The sequence below is a fragment of the Larimichthys crocea genome, chromosome XVII, assembly GCF_000972845.2.
Source record: "Larimichthys crocea isolate SSNF chromosome XVII, L_crocea_2.0, whole genome shotgun sequence".
NCBI lineage: Eukaryota > Metazoa > Chordata > Actinopteri > Sciaenidae > Larimichthys > Larimichthys crocea.
The window spans coordinates 28,102,336-28,125,808 of NC_040027.1; the positions used below are offsets into that span (position 1 = coordinate 28,102,336).

At 40.8% G+C, this 23,473-nt stretch overlaps 1 long non-coding RNA gene across 1 annotated transcript in view; it reads right to left on the bottom strand.

Moving 5' to 3' along the window:
• LOC113747953 (uncharacterized) overlaps positions 1 to 22,984 on the bottom strand; it is a 48,689-nt gene extending 25,705 nt beyond the window's left edge. The window contains exons 1-2 of the long non-coding RNA XR_003464018.1: positions 22,885 to 22,984; positions 18,674 to 19,098 (exon numbers count right to left, since the gene is read on the bottom strand). This is a non-coding gene — a long non-coding RNA (uncharacterized LOC113747953). The remainder of the gene's footprint in view (positions 1 to 18,673; positions 19,099 to 22,884) is intronic.
• Positions 22,985 to 23,473: the final 489 nt, after the last annotated feature.

The window sequence follows — 23,473 nt, forward strand, 5'->3', positions numbered from 1 at the left end:
ACCACTTAGTTTTTTGTCCAAACCTCTCCCACAATTCGTCTCCTTAAACACTTCCATTTTACATTTGACGAGGGTCCAGGAGCCTGTAAAATAAAAACTCACCTGATTCTTCCCCAACGGCCCTTTTCAAAGCTTTCTAGTACAACTGAATGAATACAATGGGGATTTGTTCCATTGTGAAAGAACACGGTAGTTTGGCCATTAAAAGCTCTACACTCAAGTGGATTCATTTTTGTCTGGCCACAAAAGGATGCCGGCAAGCTCATAAGCCACACATTAATATGACCACAGATCAATGGTGCTGCGAGCAGTCTGAAGGTATTGTTGATGTATTGGCTGGATTTATGGGGCTGCACAGATGGATATGGGTTAGGGATGACTGGAAGACCTCTCATCCTTCGGCAGTGCTAACTAGTATTATTGATGTAAAGGAACAATTTATGGGAAACAGGAAGAAACAGATTACATTCTCTAATTTTAGAGAGTACTTCACTAGAATGAATTGAGTGATCACAGAACACATGGCCACTCCATTTCCTGTGACCATTCAGCTATTTCATAGACAGGACTGTAGACTCTGATATACACTATGAATAATTTAGTTTGCATTGTGTTTTGTATTGTGGTTACAGCAAATGGCATTTATTACTTTGAAATTGTTTTAATGCCACTGTGGTGCAAAAGGGAATTTCTTCTTCTTCCTAGTGTGAAGGAAGAGGTATAGCGGCTGTGAGATGCCCTCTCTATAGCCAGTGTTTAGTTTGTCTGTTCTGGGCTACTGTAGAAACATATGAATTCAATATGGCAGACTCCATGGAAGAGGACCCATGGCCTCTGTAGATAAAAAAGGTTCATTCTAAGGTAACAAAACCTTATTAAAATTCTTATTTTTAGATTAATGAAAACATAGTTATGCATATTATATTGCATTTACAAAAGTGCAGAGCGATGTACTAAGCAATTAAATTACTTAGTTCTAAAAAAAGAGTTGACACAACCTTCAAAGTGCATCAGAACCTACACGAATCAATGTAATGACATTTCAAGACTCATCACGTGATTACAGAAGGTGTTAAAAGGTGTCTAAAAAAAAAAAGTCAATTATCATTACAAAACCTTATGCGACAGACATTATATAAAATATATAATTTTAGACTAAATGTCACACTTAATGACTTCCTCTTTGTTTCCATTCTCTGTAATAAGCACTCACTAGGTTTTCTGTGAACCGATTTCCAGAGATCACCTGTCAATCAAACAGCATGAGTGCTACTTTGATAAATTTTCCTCTAGATTTTCTCTCTGATCCTACACAGTGGATATTTATTTATAAGAAACTGTTGTAGGTTGTTATTTTTAATAAGCTGTAGTATGGAGCGAGTTTTGAACCGGCACTGAGTTTGACATATCAGAACGAGTAATGGAAAAATCTCCAGTGGTACCCAAGCTGGAGTGGTTTTTAGACCATTCTGTCTGTTACTCTGTCCCAGTCTGGGCGGAGCTATGCTGGCCCGGACTCTCACTCAGGCTGATGTATAGGTCCACAGGGTACAAATGAAACCTGTCACAACAAGGGTAATGATGTCAGAGTCACTATAGCTCACCGCTGGAGGAGCAGAGGAAGGGAGATGCAGTGATAGGAGGATGTAGGGGGAAAAAAAGAGGGTTGAGGAGGGACACTGGAAAAAAAAAGGGGGAAGGAGATTGGCTTAAATGTAACGGAGGAAGCAGGAGAGATGAGGAGGTACAGAGGTAGGGAAGGCAAGAGGGAGCATAACAGAAAAGGAGCTTAGGAAGGAGGAGGGAGAGAATGAGAAAATACAAGAATGGGAGCATGGGAGCAGTGACAGACTAGAAAGAGGAGAAAGAAAAGTGTGAGAAAGAAGTAGGCAGAGATGAAAAAGCTGAGGAAAAAAGAAGTGAACAAAGAGGCAATAAATAGAGTGAGAGAGGTGAGGGTGGACAGATGAATTGAAGGGGAGCAGAAAAGGAAATGTGGACAAAAGAAGGAACAGAGTGATATATAGATTGAGTGTGGAAAAGGATTTGACAAGAGCAGGGTAGGAGGTATTGGAGGGAAAAAGGGAGAACAGAGTGAGAGACAATGAAGGAGAGTGGAGAAGAAGGAGATCAAAGGAGAAAAAGAGAGAGTAGAGAGATGGAGAAAAAAAGTTTCTGCCTCTTAAAAGGAAGTTTTTCCTTGCCACTGTCGCCAAGTGCTTGCTCAAGGTGGGAATTGTTGGGTCTCTGTAAACAAGTTACAAACAGTACGGTCTAGACCTACTCCATAAGGAAAGGGTCATGAGATAACGTTTGAATGTGAAAGATAATTTTTGACCTTGAGAGGAATAATCGTAAATCTTTTTGTTTGTTTCTGGAGCTGATTTTGGTTGTTATTCAGCATCCATTGATTTTGCTGAGCAATCAATCAATGTCATTCAACATAACAAGATAACAAGAAATTCTCATCTCTCACGAACACCCTAAAATAAATAAAAGTGGAAGTACAGGATATGGAATTTAAGGCTATATTTGAAAAAAGAAAAATGGTTGTTCACGTTAATTGGTCAAGAACGTAAAAGAAGACATATATATTAAAAGGTGACATATGCGGCTGCATTTATCCTACGATCTGTAACCTGTGTCCTATCTCTCTCTCTCCCCTCTCCCTCCCTCTCTCTGTCTCTCTCCCCCTCCCTCCCCCCCTCTTTCAATATCACTGCATCTCTCCCTCTCTCTGATACCTCTGCGGTGCCTCAACCTTTCTCTGTCTTTCTTTCATTCTTTCTCTGTCCTCATCCTCCATTATCATTGACATCATCCTTTCCGTTGCGCTCTCTCCACCGATCCCACCCCATTTGCAACACACACACACACGCACGCACACACACACACACACACACACACACATGCACATACACTGCCTTCATCCTCCTCCCTGCATTCTCCTCTATGGCAATCTCTCTCCATCTCAAGACGTGGCCACTAATGGATTGAAAGTCTTGGGGAAGAAGCAACAGTCATTTAAAGATTAATGTCAGGCATGTTATTCTGAAGGGCAGTCAGCCCAGTCTCTATGGGTATGTGTGTGTGTGTGCGTGTGCGTGTGTGTGTGTGTGTCCAGTAGAGTAGTGCACATGTCATTTCTACAAAGATGCCCTCTTCATTATCAGCCATTAGGCAAACACTCACAGAGAGAGAGGAAGTAAGAGAGAGGGTTAGCTGGCTGGCCCATACAAGCACATATCACAGCTTGTCACTTTGTTCTCAATATCTTAATATCCACGACCAGATAGCCATTAAAACCAAGGACTTTCACTAATTAGCATACCTTACATAGTAAGTATGAATATGCTCTTCAGTCTATGGTCTTTACTGCGACAAACATCCAATGTAACCAGTGATTAAATCTTCTATTCAGCCTTAAAAGCTGCACTAGGTATGTTTTCTACTTATTTTATTCTGCTTTAGCAGAATGTAAAGTATTTTATTCTTCTGCTGTGGATTTATTCAATTTGCTTCTAGTAGGAAAATCTTATCCATAAGTATAGCAGCAATGAATGAGCACTCCAAACCAGAGAGAGGTAGACTAATGGACTACACCACAATAATTGCTAAGAGGGGAAAATCCACACATTCTAGTATGGTTCCGTTATTTGGGTGTGGTGGGGGTGTCATGACACTTGATTCACCTTCATGTGTCATGACTCCTTTTTTTGTATTTTAACTTTTTTTTAACTAAGTTTTTTTTAAAATAGATCAGATCTATATATCTATATATGTATATAAATAACGTCCACTTTGTCTGTTAGCTCAGTGCTAGGACATTAGGGCATAATAGGAATTCCATTCACATGTTAATGGAAATTAGCAAGTAATATTATCTTAACAAATTATCCATTTTACTTCATGTGCTACATGCAACGAAAAACAATATTTGTGCTTACACTTAACATAAATATATTTTCTGCTGACATAACATTGAATGCTCAATATGCTACTCTACACTGACAAGGTACAGCAAGCTCTAAGGCTCAAACTCAAAATTCCCAAGAGGTTTACAATTACACCCAGGTGGAGACATTGCATGCCAGGAGAGGGCAGCACCTAGGCTGTACATACTATATATATATATATATTCTAGGGAATGTATTACTCTTAAAATACTATAAAGAGCAGAAACAGCTACATGTTTTTCCATCCATCCATTGATTAACTAAACTTCAGATCCTGTTTAGGTTCACAAGGATTGTAGCTTGGATATCTAATCACACATTAGGTCAAAGAATATCCCCGACAGGCTGCCAATCTCAGTGCAAACAAAATATAGAGACAGACACACACATTTACAATTTGGATTCTCCAATTCAACTAACCTGGCTGTCCTTGGACTGTAGGTGGAAATCATCCAGAAGTAACCCACACAGACATGAGAGAACATGAGAGAAAACGCCTCGCTGCTGCTTAGTGTTTGAATTTACTTGGTTCTAAAACTAAATGTGAGGCTCCAACGTAAGCAGGCAGGTCCATATTTTAAGACATCACTTGTTGGTCAGAAGTCTCGCTGCCCTGTAGTGTTGTCATTGGAGTAGATGTGTTGTGAGTCCCCTGCTGTACTTCCACATGACACATAACTGTGTAGCCACTTTTGACTCCACCAGCAGCATCATGTTTGCTGACGGCACAGCTGGGTGGACCAGATCACTGAAAACAATGAAAAGGCCTATCTGAAGGAAATAAAGAAGCTGATCTACTGGTGTCAGGACAACAACCTCCTCCTGAATGTTAGCAAGACTAAAGAGATGATAGTGGACGTTGAAAGGAACTACATGCCCCTTACTATCAACTGGTCCTCGATGGAGATAGTGAGCAGCTTAAAATACCTTTGTGTCCCCATCACCAAGGGCCTGATATGGATGCTGCATCTTGACTCTATAGTGAGCAAGGCAGGGTAGAGACTGTTTCACCACAGACCCTTCTTATAAAATAAAATTGATTTAGATAATAATAAAAAAAGTAGCTGCATTAACAGTCCCTCATCTTTAAAAAAAAAATAAAATGAGAATATTTGTATAGCATTTGTTTTCATTTAGGTCTTCTTGGTCAAAAAAAGATTCTGCTAAGCCTATCTGTGTGGTGCCAGTGTTATTATAACATTGGATATTTACCTTGGTAACGAACACGCTATATAGTTGGAAAGCCGTGGAACTGGTGCAAATACATGACATTTCTGGAATTTAAGGCTGTTGCTCAATGATCAATAAAAGGGAATGGGAGCTTCGAGACATATGATTGCGATTCAAGACAATTTGGAACCAGTTCTCAACTGGAACCAGTTCCCAATTCCTATCCCGATAACTGGCACACATCACATTTCATTTTTAGAACAGCCAAAACATCCTTGAGCAAGACACTGAACCTCTGACTGCTCACTGTGTTCAAATCCTTTTGAATAATAACAACTGAGACAACAAAGCTTTGCAATGCTGCAAGGACATGACATTTAACAATACATGTTAAAGACTTTCAACCTGTAATTTTCTATTTTAGGGAGTCCTTGGTCAAACAAACATCTTATTAATTTAAGAATTAAGCGCTTAACATGTTTTAAGACTGCCCATGACTCTAAGCTGAAATGACATTAATAGGAAATCCATAAGACCTTACATTGGTGGGATTAAATATTAAGTTTTTTAGCTGATAAAAAAACAACAAAAACAAAAAACAAAAAAAAAACCAACAACACCAAACACAAGAAGAGAAGGGACTGGAGACTGCAAAAATTGATTTTCAAACAAAGACTTTCAAACAAAGAATATAAAGTAACACATCAAATGTATCTTCTCTTGTATAGACATTCCATGTCATACCAGAGTGCAATCTCTTAGATTTCAACTTCATTTGTAAATGTAGGGGTCAAAGTAGAGATAATTTGTGAAGCCGTTGTCCCACAGTGTCTTTAGATAAACCAACAGCCAAGGACCTTATTTATCGTTCTCTCTAGCAACTGATCATTCTAATTCTTTCTGCAGTGGAAATGGAGGATGGACTTGCGAATAAATTTTCTAATATTGAACGGCAAACTAATCTGAGGTGCAGTCACTGAAAAATACACACACACAGCAGACAGAGGAATGATTACAGCAGTAAACATGGCACAAGGGTCATGCATACACAATGAGAAATAAACAACATGCACACAAGCACATCAAGAAATCTGTGTGTTGATTTCTAAAGGACAAGAAAACACGCGTGCATGAATACTGCCCTTCAGACACAAATGTGTGTGTCAAATAGTGGCTTTTATTCAATTGAGCGCCTGCCCCTCTGAATACCTGCACACATCAATGCTGCAGAGAAAGACACTTTGAACATCTGTGGTGGCTGTTCCTGTGAAGCCAGTGAAAGCAGCAGCCCGAGCTCTGCTAAATATTTAATGGACCTGTCTGATGGTCATAATCGCTTTTAAGAACAATAGATGAAAACAAAGGCCGGCAGTGAAAAACTGCACCACAGGTAAAAGCCCCACCACAGTGACAGAACAGACTAGTAAGAGGGAAAGGGAGAAGAAAAAAAAAGAAGAAGAAGAGAGTGGAGTAAAGGAAAAAAAATGGAAAGACACTCTGAGCTACAAAAAATACATGACAGGTGAGTATCAATGTTAAGCGGGATTGGCATTTGACCCAGGGACATTATATAAGGTCCCATGACAGGCTGTGCACTTCAGAGCTATTTTTGGAAGGCGGCATACAGAAAAAAAAGTAGGATATAGTACACATACTGTCTGAAAAGCGGTGGAATAATCCAAAGTTAAACTATGCAGTATGCAAAACAGGTTCTATTAATGTTTTTCTTGTGAGTTCTTTAGATATTATGATGGATTATAAATCTTTTGACAAATTATGTTCACTGTTCACCAGCAGCAGATACTGTGTGCTGCTATAACATGTGAGTAATTCCGGAAACCATAGTTTGCTCTTATTCACAGTGGTATCTGTCCAACCAGTCAGGGGGTAATTTGCCAAGGTTGGAAGGTGACAACCATAAAGATGTCTGATATCACTGGTGCACAACCTCGGTGACATTTGAGGTCCATAGCACTCGACATGCCAAAAAGAAATGCATTTGAGCATCTCAACCGCAATGTCACACTTGCTCAAAGTGATCTAAAGACCTGGCTGTTAACAGTTCATTGAAAACCAAATTACACTTGCCATCTGTCTATCAGTCCTGCCTCCTATTGCCTGCAGTCATGGATGAAATTCACCTGCTCAACACCACACTGAAAAGCATGAAAACACACAATGTTGAAGTAGGGAGGTATATACCAGGTGGCTATCTTAACAGATCTATTTGAAAATGTATTACTTTCATTTTCAGGGCTGAAGGGCCCGAACATAGGAAGGACGTACATAAGTGTCAGTCAAACAAAACTCTTCATGCACTGCAGAGCGGAGGATGAGAGGAGAGAGCTTTCTAGTGCCGAGTTTATCTCTGTGATGTCAGATGGATGTACAGATAGCACAGTAATGGAGGAAGTGTTGGTCGAAGTCAGGAGTGCATAGCTTGGCAGGTTGTTTTTGCTGGTTTAGAGGCTATACACAGCCACACAGCACTGATATTGCTTAGGCAGTGTGATGAATGATCAGTTGTAATAAGTCATTTATTAAGCATTACATAATTAATCAAACATTATGTAGGCTTGTAAATAATGGAAAATGTTTTGTTGAGCTATTATTTATTTTGTTGTAAGTAATTTGGAAACATTACACATTTTTTTTGTAAATGAATACTAAATGTTATGTAAAGTACAATGTGTAAATTATTTTTTTCTAAATATTATAAGCTTTTTTAAATTAATAAATTATATTTATTGTGCATTATAAATCTGAGAGAAATAATCTGTTGACAATAATCTATGACTATATTATATTAGTAAAGTGAAATGTATGTAAACATTAAAATTATTTGATAAGCAGTTAACATATCACTTTTTTATGTTCACCTAATGATTCATAACATTCATCACAAGTATGAAAGTTAATATACAAAATGTAAATTATACACCTTTTACTAATATTTAGTTATTTTCATTTTTCAACAATTCAATTCTTGATGAACTTCCACTGTTTTGTTTGCTTGAATCCACATTGTTTGGCTGAGATCTTTATTTTATCATTTGCGGTGCAAACGTATAAAAGTCAGAGCCAAGGAGAAAGCGAAGACGAGTTGGGAGAGAGGGAGACAACAGGGAGATGTAAATGACTAGACAAGGAGGAAACAACACAGGCAATCAATGGGGAATGGGATGGCAGAGAGAGAGAGAGAGGAAACAGACAGAAAAGGATGGGGGGGAAACCAATTCTTAAGAGAATAGAAGGCACAGCTCAAGAACGACACAGAAAAGAGGACTGACGGACAGGGAGTGGGAGAGAAAGGGAAATTAACTCAAGTGACATGAAACAGGAGTAGGCAGGCAGATAACCAGAGAGCTTTTTTTTCCTGTGTCAATTAAAATGGCGTTTTACAAAAGGTATACAGGAAGCAGAGGAAAAGGAAGAGGATGTAGTTGAGCTGAGGTTGTGGACAGGGTGACATTTCAGCAAACCCTATCCTGCTGCTGTCCATCTTTCTGAGTGTTTCAGGGCCTGCAGCCAGGCCACTGGTGCTGTACTCAAATGCTTTTCTTTTCAAACACTGAAGTCTGAATGCAGTGACCTAGCCTCATCTGCTAACTCACTGACCGCAAATGTAGGAGGGTGGGGGGCTGGGAGAAAAAACTTGCCTTCTATCTGTGGGAAGATGAATCAAACTGATGAACAGGACAGTTTAGAGAAATTGGCAGTCCTATTTGGTGTTTGTCAAAGGTCTGACTGATTTATTTGGCGGGAAGTGATGGAAGGCAGAGTTTCCGTGTTTTCTTTCCAGACAAGAAGGGCATGCCCTATTGGCCTTAGTTTGCAAGCTAGAGGCGACTGGAAAGGATACTCTGTGTGTTTCTTGCTTTTCTGACTGAAAAAGAAAGGGATGGGTGTGGAAAGAAAAGGACAGAGAGGGAGGTAAAAGAGGTCATAAAAGAGGTTGAGGAGAGAAAAGCGAGAGGGACAGGGGCAAAAAGTGGAAGAAAGTAGGGAGGCAGACGGAGAATAAGAAGCAGATAGGTTCACCTCTCATTAGCTCGCCTGCCACACACTATGCCACAAAAGCACTGCACCTCCCAAGGACAGAGAGCCAACTACCTCAGAGGAAAGCAGCCCTGCCAGCACTTAGCTAGGCCTCATAAACAACCCAGCTCGCATTTGTCACTTCCTCTTCACCCAACAAAGCGACAGCAGAAATAAATTACCTTTAAGTAGAACTCGTTCTTCCTCTCTCTCAGCATCCTGTTCTTGCATCAGCAGCTGGTTTGAGCTAATGGCGCAAACCGATGAACAGCGAAAAGGTAAAAAACAACACAAGTTAGTAGACTGGGTCCTTAAGTTAGTTGTCAAGGTGGCACCTGGTGGAAAAGTCCTCCTCCCTGTATTTATCCTGCGTCGATGCTTCATTTAGATGCGTATTTATGCATTCAGGCCCTACCGGAGGATTATTGAAGTACAACATTGGATTTCCCACAAGCAGTGCCCTAACAAAAGACATGCAGTTGTGAAATTATATGTAAAGGCATGTAGGATTGAAGGAGAAAGCTATCTATCTATGTAACAAGAATAATTTGGCAAGGTACTTTGTAAAAAATATGTTTTCAAGCTGCAACCAAAATCTGAAATAAAACACCAAGAAACTAACAAGCTGGGGTGAAGCAATACCCCGCATTAATAAGAGTTCAACGGCACTGCGTTTAAAAAAGAATGAGCAGTGTGAGTGATGCAGACTCGTTCTGGATGTTGATGCAGAGCAACTAGACAAATATGTGGTAGCAACAAAATGTTCTCAGCCTTTCAGGAAGCAGAGTGTTCCTAGTAATGACAGCTAAAGAAAAAAAATTATCTTTCCATACACTTTCTCTTGAGATGAGAGTCAGAGTTCAGACAGGGTGTCGTGGGAGTATGGAGGGAATGCTAAGTTCCCTACAACCGAAAGGCACTTCATGAAAGGTAAAGGTCTGAATAGTGTCACAGCTTATGATATATCTGAGATATATATGAGTAATACACAAGCATGCTTACCTCCCTACCCGTATTCCTCGACTTCATCCAAACCCCAAAGCTTTAAAGCATGACCTAAGGTTGTTGCAAAAGCTCTCCATCACCCCTTCTGCTCCTCCTCCTCCTCATAATGTATGTACTCCTTCACAGCTGTGATTCTCTCATTTTTGCTCCACATCCCTTAACAACTCGCCTGAAAAAAAGAGAGAGGACAAAGACCAAGACAAGAGGCAGACTACTCAAATTCCTAACATGCCGGTGTGAAAATCCGCACGCATGCATCGATCATACTGCACACTGCTGGACAGAAATCGTGCAACACAGAGCACCTGGATGCATCAACCAGCAAGGCCACCCGCACACAAAAATTTGAACCATTCACTGAACACTGGCACCTCAGTTATTGAACTCTGGTTTCTCTTTGGGGTGAAACAATACTCCCTCTTGATCCAAAATTCTGAAGGTTTTTCTTCCCCTATCTCGCTGATTCTCCACTGTGATCATGGTAAACATCCTGTTAGTGTGGAGTTTGGCTGGGGTCCTGCCATTAAAAGCTGCTATTGAGCTAGCCTCTGGAGAAAACATGGGTTTGTTAATCAAGCGAAAGCAAAACAATTACTAGAATCCGATAATCAATGGCTGTAGACAAACAATAAATCTTTGGTGGCTGCCTCAGAGAACGAGAAGTGGTGGGAAATAGGGTCCTACTAATTAAACAGAAACCTGCTGGTATGCTGTTGTTAGTTAATAGCTATGCCGCTACACCATTTAGCCCATCTGATTAGGCTCCTTGACACAGCCAATGTAATGGCTATTACAAAGTGCTTTTTCCTTTTTCTTACTGCATGCTTGCTGAACTACTGCAAGCTCCATTCCTTTACGGCTTCTTCTCCATCTGTTAGCTGTGAGAAATTAATGTTGGTGTCTAACTTGCCAGAGAATTTGCATTGTAATATATGATTATGACTCTAAATATCATTAAAAATGAAATGTTTGCAATATTAATGTAAAGCAGATAAAAGATGCATGCAGAGGGACTTCTAAATGACTTTCACTGTACAGTACTAATGCAAAATATATTAAATGAATTAAAGAGGTACTTGTATTTGCTGTTACTGCATGAGGTAGAAAAAGTCCTGGTATGGTTTCAGCAAAAGCTTTAAAGAGGTCTTAAGGGTTACTACTCTTGTGAAATACACTTTCAAAACGTGCCAGACATAATCAATGCAACGTACAGAGGGAAATTTCCATTCCTATTGTCTTTTGCCGGATCAGAAATCCAGCAATGGGTAGAAATCCTAATACGGTGCTGGGAATTACATCCAAAGGAGGACAGCTTGATGGTGAACTCCAGGGGAATCAGGTAAGACAAATCCAGCTGGATTTATGAGAGCCGTGTGTGAGCTGCTAATAGTAGAATATAGACCAGGCAAACAGAGGGGAGTATATATATATGTAGCTCTGAGTGTAAAGTCTGTCTGTCAGTACACTGCAGGAAAATAAATTGTGATATATGCAGCCCTCAAAGCATGAAAGAAATGTCCGTGGCAATCGTATGAATTCATCTTGTTTCTTGTCATCATCTGACTGCACTGGAAGGTGATGTTGTCCACCAAAACCTACTGAAGGCAAAACAAATGGTACTTTTTTTTGTAAAGTGTAGCATTAAAGGTGAGTGTAGCGGAAATAATGATCGACTGCACAGGCAGTCAAGCTGACATGTCTCCACTTAGCACAATAGCAACCATAACTCTGCCATGATCAATAGTTGTTCATGACTTGCTTTAAAACGGTCCGATCCTCCTCCACCCTCTTCCTATCCATCTATTCCTGACTCATTTCCAGTCATCTCTTCCTCCCTGTCTCATCTATAATTCTACCTTGTTTCCTCTTGTGCTTCCTAGCCTCATCAAGCTAATCTCTCCTTCCCAGCCTCCCTTTCCTTCTTCAACTACTTGTTCTTCTATTCGTACCTCTTATCATCTGATTTCTTATGGCATAGTAGTTTTCCTCTTTCCTTCTCAGTTTCTTTCATCTACTCATTCCTTTCCCTCTCGATCTTTTCCCCATCACTCTTATCATTAATCCCGTATTCTTTCATCTCTTCATGACCATACATCTCATTTCTTTTTTCCCTGTAATCCCTTTCTTCTGCTCCTCACTTCATGTCATCTTTCGACCACTGCCTCACCTTCTGTTTCATTCCTAGTCCAGTCCATTCTTCAATGTATTCTCCCTCAGATCTGTTTTTTCAATGCTCTCTTCCCAAACTTGATCATCATCCCTCCTCACCAACCATCTATTCCCTTTCTGTCGTGCATTGCTACAGTACTTCCCATCTTTCTAATCACTCCCTGTCCTCACCTTCCTGTCTCCCCATCTGTCCCCTCTGTTTTTTCTGACTCCTCGGCTACTTTCTTCTCAACTACCTCTCCCTGCATCCTTTAGTGCAATTTACCAGCCCTTTCATTTTTTTCCTTCCCATCCTTTGTACCCCCTCATATCTCTCTCATACCAGTCCTCTCCTTCCATCTGCCATTCCTCCGTTTCCACGCTCTGTGTCTACCTTGCTCTCCTGCAATCCGCAGTTCACAGGTTTCCCAGGGCACATTGTTGCATCCCAACGGAAGCTTGCACAGCATTCTGCCGTAAATAATTGAAGAGGCCCCACATGGCCAGGCACGCTCAGTCTAAATGGATTATTCTGGGAGAGATCAATGCTGGCCTGTGAGGGTTTTATTAGGGCCTGCAGATGAAACGTACAAGGCCACCGCCAATGCTCTCCTCTCTCTGTCTTAATTCCACCCTGTTCTAGCGTGACATTCTCAGCGCCTCCTTCTTCTCCTCGGCTGAACCTTTAACCAGCCGCCCACTCCCGGTGATGCCCCGCCACACCACCAGACCATGGCTGGCGACGGCTTTAGTATAGTTCTGAATTAAACATAAATGACTATCCAAGACAGTGTATGAATCATTTATTCTTTATGATGCGTTTGAGTATGATGCAAGTGAGTAGTAAACAGGCGGGACAACGTTTTGTTATACCTGCTTTTGTCTTGATTCATCATGCAGACAACCATCATCATGAGACCCCACTCACTAGCATGGTGGGAAACATCCGGCGATACCCACTGGAGCTGTTATGTGGAAGTAAATGGAGGAGGTGAAATGCTAGCGTGACCTTCAAGAATTATGACCCTTGGGGGCGGATGGCGACTGCAGTGGCGAATAAGCTAACAAATAAGCTCTGTTATCTAACTCCCCCTGGGAGATTTACATCTGTCTCATCCAGTAAGAGCTTTTCTAATTGTCTGCTTTCTGGGAAACACCCTGCCACGTTATTCAGATCTACCAGGTCCACATCGTTTGCTTTCCTGCAGTAACAAACGAAACCACTCAGTAATTGTTGGGAAACTGAGTTTTCTTAAACCAAAGTGCAGCAACATTCACATCCTTAGCTTCCTACAATCTTTGGACGTACAATACTAGCTCAAGGTCTATACAAACACACATATCTTCAGTCACTTCATGTTTTTATGTTTTATTATTGTAAACCAGATATTTTTAAACTGTAAGATGTGAAGGTTGGGGTGCTACCTGAGGCAAAGTTAATGCATGAGGTGAAAGGCAACTAAGGTGGCTATCTCCGATGTCCATTTTGAGTACATGTCCATGAATTCATGTAGAAATCACATAAAAATTGTTTCTGTATAACATCAGAGCATGCAGGAGAATCATCATTTTTAAGCTATATTCAGTATTAAAGAAATCTAGTTATAGTTATCTATACATCTATGGGTATACTGCGAACTGGAAGCTCTAATACATAATGGGTCTTTCACTATAATTTTTCAACAACAAATATAGGTTATACAGTTTTAATAGATGGGGCATATTCACATTGCACAGATTGTGGTATGCCACACAGTTTCCACCACTGTTCCCTCTGACTGTGTATTTTAAACAACACCCGAGCATGCAATTTGTTTGCACATTCTCAGGTTGTCTAAAAACACACCACAATTATCTTTGAGTAAAGAGCCCTTGAACCCTTAACATGCTGATAATCTGAACTGAGTTTGAATATGATGTATTCTCTTCCCCAGTCATATTGAACCACCCAACAACGTTACATTTTTGCCAACTTCCAAGCAGGAAATAAAGGTGTGCAAGATACTTCCTATAGCCACTTTAATCTTTTCACAATGTTTTGATTGGGATTGTGGCTGGCAGACATGAATAATCATTGCTTTATGGTACGGTGTTTAGAAATGAAGCTTAACATATCTGACAGGGAGAGAGGGGCCCTGAGGCTTTTACCCCACACCCATCATACGTGTGTGGCCATACACTCCTTCCTAGGAAAGGAGGAGAAATCTTGCATTACTCCAGGATCGCCCATCTTCCCTCTTCCTGTCATCCTGGCGTGTACCAGGAAAATGTGTACGCATCAAAGCCATTAAAGTGTCAAGCTCCACGGTGGGTTTAAACCAGGTCAGAATGTTCATGGGAAACTTGTGAATAGTGCATTTTTTGCCCTCATTCTGGCAGTCAAGACTCCTTCTAAAGAGCTTATACCTTATCCATTTGAAATGACAAACTATTGTTCAGAAGAAGCAAGGCAAGGACAATTTTTTTTCTGCTGTTAGAATATTCCAGCGCTCATTTGCATACGGATTTGAGGACCATATGCTTCCTGACAAGATTTACTGTACAATATGGTGTCGTTGGACAGAAGGCTGGATACAAAAATGCTCTGTCACATTATACAGCCCCTCCTTTGCTGTTCTTTATTGATTACCTCAATCTGAATTACCTCAATAGTACCAACTATCAGGTTTATTTATAGATTTCAATCATTCACGTGTATTATTTAACACGATCGTTGACATGTATTAAAAACAAATTATTTTGGTGTGTTTTCAAGTGGATCAAGGGGTGGCAGTGGGGATGGGATAAGATGGGATACTTAGAATTTCAGATTCTGTCACAGGCTGAGAAAGCCTGCTGTTTATCTGGAGGTGCCAACTAACAGGCACTATCCTAGTAATTACACTGCCGCAGTGCACATGGGTGAAGCTCTCCCATAAAGCGTGCTTATGATTAAACATTTTCTTCTCTCTCTTAATTTTTCTGTCTCTTCACACTTTACGTGTTTGGGTACAGCTCTGCCAGCCATCCGCATCTTTTTCCATCTTGACTGCATTAACGACTCGGTCACACACTTAGGCATGGTGGCCAGTAATGAGACTGCAGCATGTGACTTATGGGCCATTTTATATGTAATAAAAGTATATGTGCATGTGTGTAAGCAGGTGCATGTCTTGCATTTGCAGTGTGTGCTGACCCTCTATCACGTGCCTGAATCTTCACTACGCAGCGGGTGACAGGTACGCATGATTGAAGTGCAGTTGTGCAGGAGAAAACAACGGATGCTTGAGCATGCCACTGTGTCAACCATCTCATAAATACAGAGAGGATGGTAGATTGATGTCAAGTTTGGAAGCACTGAAAAGCTAACCTGCCGCATCTCCATTACCAAGAGCCACCTCACTAAAAGGTGACCTGTGTTGCTCTGCACTCTTAAAATTAAATAGGCTTTAGAGTGAGAGTTTGAGTATTTAAACCTTTCGAAATTTCTCTGAGAGCTGGTGAGAGTGCAGTGTGATATGAAAGGTGTGAAAAAGAGAAAGAAAAAAAAAAAATCACCTTGCACCTTAGCTACCTGAGCTATGAAGCTTCTCAACAGGGTATCTTTACGGTATTAAACTCCCTGAGGGTTTCTCTGATGACCCCTTTCATTGGGTGGTCTACTGTGTGGCTACTCTTCAAGAAATCCTTTATTTTAAGCAGTAAAGAACCTAAAAAAAGTCCTCATTGGCTCAATTCCTATAATGAACCAGTACTTTTTAGAGTGTGTGGCCTTTATGCATGTCCAACACGTGTATTTGATTGCTTCATGAATACACGCTGGGCAAGGTGACGCTTCATAAAATGTGTCCAGCCCATTAAGTCTGAGAAAAAGACTCCAGTAATAGTTGTCCTTCCACAGGCCTGTCTGTTAAGACAGCAGAGTGAGTGACTCCCTCCTGTCGTAGTGTTCATCGGGTGGCACCACATCTTGATATCAGGAGGAGGACTGGAGCATACAGACAAATCTGTTCCGGAGTGGGAATAAGAATTGTAATTCTAACTGAAATATTAACATCTTACAAATTGTGGCCTAAAATCCCATGGGTACTATTGTGCATAAAAAGATGTAACATTATAAAGACAAGTGGGGAGGGAATGCAAATCTCTCTCACTCTCTCTCTCTCTGTCTTTGTGTGTTAAGCTGCATACACCAACACATGCATTACATCATTTGTTTCATCGCTGTAGTTCAGCTCTACATATTTTAATGTCTTCCTTGCAAGAGGCCAAACTTTCTTGCTGTTATTGAAAAAAAAATAAATGTGCATGAAATATGGAAAGGCAAAACTCAAGAAGCATATGATTGGTTGCCAGAATAAATCTGTGGTAGTATAAGTCTGCATATAATTTAAAATGGACTGTGGACTAGAGGCTGGGTCCAAGTGAGGGGTGTGTGCTCCCTCTCATACAAATCCTTTGATGGGTATTACGTGCCTTGCTCTGATGCTCCTGGACCTTCTCCTGTATGATTGTGTGTGTGCGTGTTGGGAAGTGGAAGTAGGGAAGGGTGTTGTGGAGGGAGGGGGGGTCACTCCAAATTTCTCATGTGACGGAGCATAACAGAGAATTGTAATACACAGCAACATCATAAATTTGATTACATTACATTGCATTGCAAGCCTGTAAGCCATTTCCAGGCACCATAAAAAAGCTATAACTAAGTTACCACGGATACAAAGAAAAATGAATAAAGCCATTTTCTTTTAACAACCCAGGCGCTGGCCAGATATTGTTCTCTCCTCTGGCTTTTATGAGCTTTGCAGACGCGCGATGCGCTCATTGCGATCGAAACAGGAGACGGAACAAAATGGAAAATGCACCGGGGGAAAAATAGACGATTTTTTTTGTTACGATAAAACTGTTATTTAATATCTTTATCGGACATCATACATTTAAAATGATTTATAACGAATCTAAATGATGCAGAATTGTTTTTTTAAAAGAAATAATGGAAACAGAGTTCCTCCACATCTTTTAAAACTTTTCATTAAATCATGTTTGCTTTGTGAGTCTTATTGTGTGGCAGCATATCTGTGCGTAATTTCCAGGAAAAATAAATACATAAGGACAGCACAGGCAGTAAAATGATAACTAATTTGAAAGTTTGAAATTGAAATATTCTTGATCTGGTCTTTTTTTATTTCTTGGACATTGAAACAACATCAAAGGTATCACACATATCCTTCGATCTGCACACACGGGACCGAATTTAATAAATAGGAGTTTCCAGAATTCAACAAGGACACCGCCGCTACTTAGAAAAAGTCAGTGTCATTGCCGTTGATGGCTCCACCTCGGTGAGGCTGTGGAAAGCTCGAGTGGCGCACCTCGAAATAAGCCAAACTCCTTTCTGCACGCCATTGACAGTGTGATGCGCAAATCTGGTCCAGGGGTGTAGACTACAGTAGTCTGGAAAGTCCAACGTGTACTGTATACCTTAGGCTTCAGCATCGCATCAAACAACCGGTCACCACACAAACACTTACACACACAAGCAGACGGTGAGAGAGATGGGGAGGGAGAGGTGGGGGGAGACTGAAATATTGAAAATGGCATTTCCGATTTGATGCCTGGAAGAAGAATTGAATGCCTCATGATCTACGGGCATGTTCATATCAGTGGATCGTAATGCACGGTTGACTTGGCTAATGAAGCACCCCCCCCCACACCCGTGGAGATGCACTTGTTAGGAGGAGCACCCCCTCCACACACACACACACACACACGCGCGCGCGCACACACACCTCCGCCCGAAAAAAAAAGATGATTCACAAATATGCGTTATGCTCCAAAGCTATACAGCGCATACAAGTGCAAGAGACATTCTTGACATTACTTCGTTCATCTTTCTGCTACAGAACCACCCAGGTTCTCTTTTCTTTGGGAGATTAAAATTGTAATTAACTCTCAGTTCAGTGAGGGAATGAAAGGAAAGCCGTGCCTGTTACGGCTGTCGTTCACAGTGATGGATATCCTTCGCGCTCAAGCAGCAGATCTGCTCTGCTCACCAGCAGCAGCTTTGCGGTGGCAGAGTCGGGTCTCCCGCTGAGTCCGGGACTATCGAGCATCTCTATACATCGCAAATCCCGTGGCAGGTTGAAAAAAAAAACCCTCTTTGCAGTATTCTAAAATCATGCTCCTCTTTGGGCAGTTGCCTGGGTCTCTGTGCGGGTGTTAAGACAGCAGAGTAACGCGCGGCTCGTGCGCTCTGTAACCAAATGCCCACATGCCTAATTTTCGTTTAGACAATAACTGGCAGACAAAAGTAGCCGGACAGAGTCAAGAAGGAGAGAGAGAGAGAGGGAGAGAGGGAGAGGGGAGAAGTATGTGCCTACCTTGTTGTCAGCCTCGGAGTTCCTCTTTCTTTCTTCTCAGCTTGTAAACCCTCACATCTTCATGATTAAAACAAGCAATAATCCCCGGGGTTTGTATTAAATGTGGTGCGTCCTTGCGGCAGGTCCAGTGAGGAGCGGTTCACGGGTCCCTCTGCCGGGTTAAATAATATATATTTTTTAAATCCACCCCAAGAGCGCAGGTTGCTCAGGACGCGTCTGGGTACGGCAGGAGGAGTCGCTCCCTCAGCAGCAGCTGCCGTGCGCACTTGGAGAAACCAGAGCTCTGTCCGCGCAGGGAAGCTGAGGGAATGATGTCATGCGTCCGGCCCTCCCTCTCCAGCCACCCCTCAACTCACGGCTCCCTGTCTCCTCTCTCCTCTCATTGCCCCCCTCTTTCTTTATGGTACGTTGTTTTGACATTTCCACTGAAAAAAAAAGACAACAATTATATATTTAATCTTTTACTGATCATTAAAGTAATATCCCCCCAAAATCAATATTTAAAGTCAACAATGCAATAATGTAAAATTTCAATGTTTCGAGAATTCAAATCAACCACACACCATCACGGAATTATTTTTAATAAGCAGTGGAAACATTTTTTCCACATGTTTTAATTCGGCTTTATGCTGGGACACGGGGCCGTATTAGTTGCTTTAGAGGACATGTTTTTGCAGCGCTCCACTTGACGCGATGAAGTCATGCCGTTCCCCCACGCCTCACTGGAGGTATCATCCAGTGGCATCGTCAGCCTGCCTTTACCCGGGATAAGAGGGGAGGTAAGGTAGCATGAAACAGACCAATGCACGCTGCGCACTGAGTCAATTCAGCCCCCTCCTCCCCGGTGCAGCCGCGCATCTTAAAGATAAAGGAGCATATCTTCTTATCAGAGTTAGAGGTGAGGATCATTGAACATATCACATACTACACTGCAAACAAAATCATGTTTGGAGTGGCAATAATTTAGGTTGTTAATGGGAGTATGGATGGATTTAATTAGTTACAGAGCACAACATGCTGATATATCATTGCCATTACTTCAGGAAAATAAAGACACAACAGTTTAAAGTCATTTGTTAGTAAGTAAATAAAAATTATGAATTAAATTATTTATTAGTAAGTTATTTCCTTGCCGTTTTGTCTTCTTTTCTATGGAGTATTAATTAAATGAACATTAGATTAAATCTAATTCATTATGGATCATCATAAAGATGTATTTCATGTAGCAGGTTTAACAGTAACTTACAACCTGTTTTTTAACTGCCATACTTAGTATGTAAGTATCTTTCAAATGTATTTAAATTCCTCACATGGACGTGCAAGCTGTAAGGTATTTTCTGCATCCTGACTTTGCTGCTGGCTGCTTGCTAAAAAAATACTGAAAGAAAAAGACTGTGAAGGCTTTTAATCAATCAACTTCAGCTGCAGGTTTTACTTAATCAAATCTTTAAAGTAGCAGAGCTGCTTTCCTCTACTCTATGTATTGGTGCACAGATGCTCTCAAAGGGACAAGCTGAAATGAAGGCCACTGCTGGAGCTTGGCTTGCTCCTTAAGGGGGGCACTTAACCTCAAGTGGCCAAAAATTGCCTGTGGGTGGATACTGCAAAAGACAGGTTTGTTCACTTCATTAGTGTCATTTATCAGACCATCCTTCCATCCATGCAGTTTAGTATTTATATTTAAATTCCCAGGGTTGGGGAATATGGACAGATGATAGGACAGTCCTAGTGGACCAGGAGGAGCGCTTCAACGGGAACACTATGCAAGAGGTGTAAACACGATGTAAGGTATAGCTGTCCTTCTAAATTAAGCTGTTTGAGGTGTAGTGTCCCATATCTACACACATGTCTAAGGGCAGACAGACACGTGGACATAGATAGGTAGGTGGGGATTGAACCAAACCCTCAACTTGATGAATACATCTGACCACTCTGTCACTTGTTTCTATTGTTTTTCTGTCTTTTCATTGACATATTAAACAAACTGAAATTTTGGCGATGATGAAAAAGCCAGCCTCATTTGTCAAAAATGGATGAAAACATGACACAATGGTCCTTTAAGATGGCAGACCTCAATCAATTTCTGTGTCAGGAGCTGGTAGAACAAAGAGATGAGGATGCATAAATTTAGAGCTGGAAAACACCCCACAAGAGCTGACAAATTCATCATTTGTGGCCCCAGCAGGGATCAGACTCACATTCTCCCATCTCTACCCACTGAGCTAGAAAAGACCATGTGTGACCTTTAAGCCAGACTAAAGCATTTAAGTCGCCTGGGCTGATAATTTGAGTATCCTTTGTCTGTCTTTGCCTTTACTTCAGATAATTGGACATTCCTTTGATAATGTGTGCTCACGTCAGCCGTGGGGGAATCAGGTGTCATGAGCCAAAAGTCAACAGAGTAAGTTGTAAATTCAGGATTGTAAAAGGGAAGCTTCTGACATGCTCTATGTATTTCAGTATTCATGCTGACTCCTGTAAAAGTGTACTTGGTATAATATTTTACTACTTTACTTTATTGTAAACAAATTTGCAGTTCATCTATAGCTTGGTTATATAATTTGTCATAAAAAGTGGCATGTAGTATATTCTGATATCAGTCAAGGACTATGTATAGTGAAATAAGAAAGCAAGAAATAAAGTACAAAAGGAAGGAAGGAAAGAAAGAAAATTAGCATATTTTGCCATTGCAGATTTTGGGGGATTGTTACAATTTCCTGTCACTGTTGCCATTTAAAGAGGTGCCATTACATATAAATTGCAACATTTCCATGCATTCAATTTACATCAGCAAACCAACAATAAAACAGTTAATGCAATATTTGGTGGGTAAAACGTCTGTTGCAACCTTGCCATGTCTTCAAGGTGGATGAATCAGAAAGAATGAAAAAAGCCAGTGACTGCAAAGCATTAATAGAAGCCAGCGCGTCTCAGCGGCAGTAGCCCTTTTCAGGGTTACAGCATTAACAATTGAAAGGCTGTTGCTGAAATCCATTGGCTTCTAATATAAATCTCTCTCTGTTAATCTCAGAGTGAGAAGAGCAGAATTATTTCATTTGTATTGTGCCTTGAGTCAATTAACTTGTCAATTTCAAAAGCGTAGTAGAAGGCTATCGCATGCTCTCCAGTTGTGCACCATGTCGTGATCCCCAGTCGTCTGTAAATTTAATGTAATAGATTAAAGAAGGACAATCAGAATCCTAAGATTTGCATTTGCTATATGGCTAAACGCTAGCAGGTTATTACTACCCTCACCCATCTAAGTGCATGATGGCCAACAGCTGACCTCAACTGAAGGGAATCGAGTAATTAAACTTTAAAAAGCTCTTTCTGAATAAAGACTGAGTGAATTCACTGTTATTCATACCTTTGAGCAGGGCTGAGAGTGTTGTGGACACTTGATAGAGTGTACTGCGAGAACAAGTGATAAGTATGACATTAATAAGGCTGATATGTCTCCCTGTTTCCTGATAAAATTGCGTCTGCTTGGACCGTATGCCCTGAACATTTTCTCTGGTGTTTGCTTGAGCCAGTGTTTGCTGTGTCCCTCTCAGCCGTCCTGTCTAAATAAAGATAAGAGAAGTGGTGCACCCTCTAACCTTTAAAAACAAGAGACCGCTCCTTGCCTTTATCTTACAGCATCTCCCTGCCCATCCTAATTCATTCCTTTTTTTCCCCAATCACTTACTTTACTTACTACCATTCCATCAATCATCTGTTTTTCTTCTCTAACATTGCCCTGCTCAGTTGACCTCACTACTCCCTACATCGTTTTCTCCTTTTTATAGTTACCTGTGTGTGGGAAACACACAGTCGGATGAGTGGTTTAATTAGAGGAGTAGTGGTCTGTCACCTTGGGCTGAGCTCTGGCAATCAAGAGCCACTTGCTTGAAGAAAAGTCGGAAAAGGCCATTCATTGATTGGTGATTGTAAGAGTGTTACTTAGTCTACATTATACACTAAAAGAGCTTTGGTTGAGGAAACTGATGAAGATAATGCACTACACTGGAATTTAGTGTACCAAAGAGGAGCCAAGTTGCAATTCCAATTCCACTCCAGTTTTATGGATGTGCTACACAAGAGTCTGTCTACTGAATGTGCACTCCAAAAACAGAAATAACTTTCTGTCACAGGTGTCTGTCTGTCTGTCAGGAAGTGGACCCAAATGCAGACAAGGAGGTATTGTGAATAAAAAGTAACTAATAACTTACTTAAGCTGGGGGATGAAAACACAAAAACAGCCAACGGCAGCTGATATTCCAGGCAAAAACAACAATCAGCTCAAAAATCCAAGATAAACCATAAGTCCAACAGAAATCCAGCAAACAGAATCCAGAACTGAGGGCCCCACATTTCAAACTAAAGAGGATCAGGTGCAACCAATCAGAGTAGCAAGGATAGGAAGTAAAGATACACATGGCACAAGGAGAGTGGAGAATACAAAATAAAACAGGAAGTAGTAAACAACAAACTTAAAACATGACATGTTCTCATATTTTCTTATATTGCTTACATTTTCTAGTAATTGTGTACAATAGCAGAGATTTATATGTTCAAAATAGGCAAAGTATAACATCTTGAAACATCTGCATAAACAATACACAAAAGTGTTTCTAAAGAAAATGTGAATATCATGCACATATCTATACAGTACTGGCTCAGATGTGCTTTTGTTCCGGTTGTGAGTTACCAGTCTTCTGTACAGCATACAGTATGTTACTTAGAATTAGTTAGCAGTTTCATTCCCCATAGGTCACCACACTAAAGTGGCACTCCTCTTACTGTGTGGTGATTTGAATA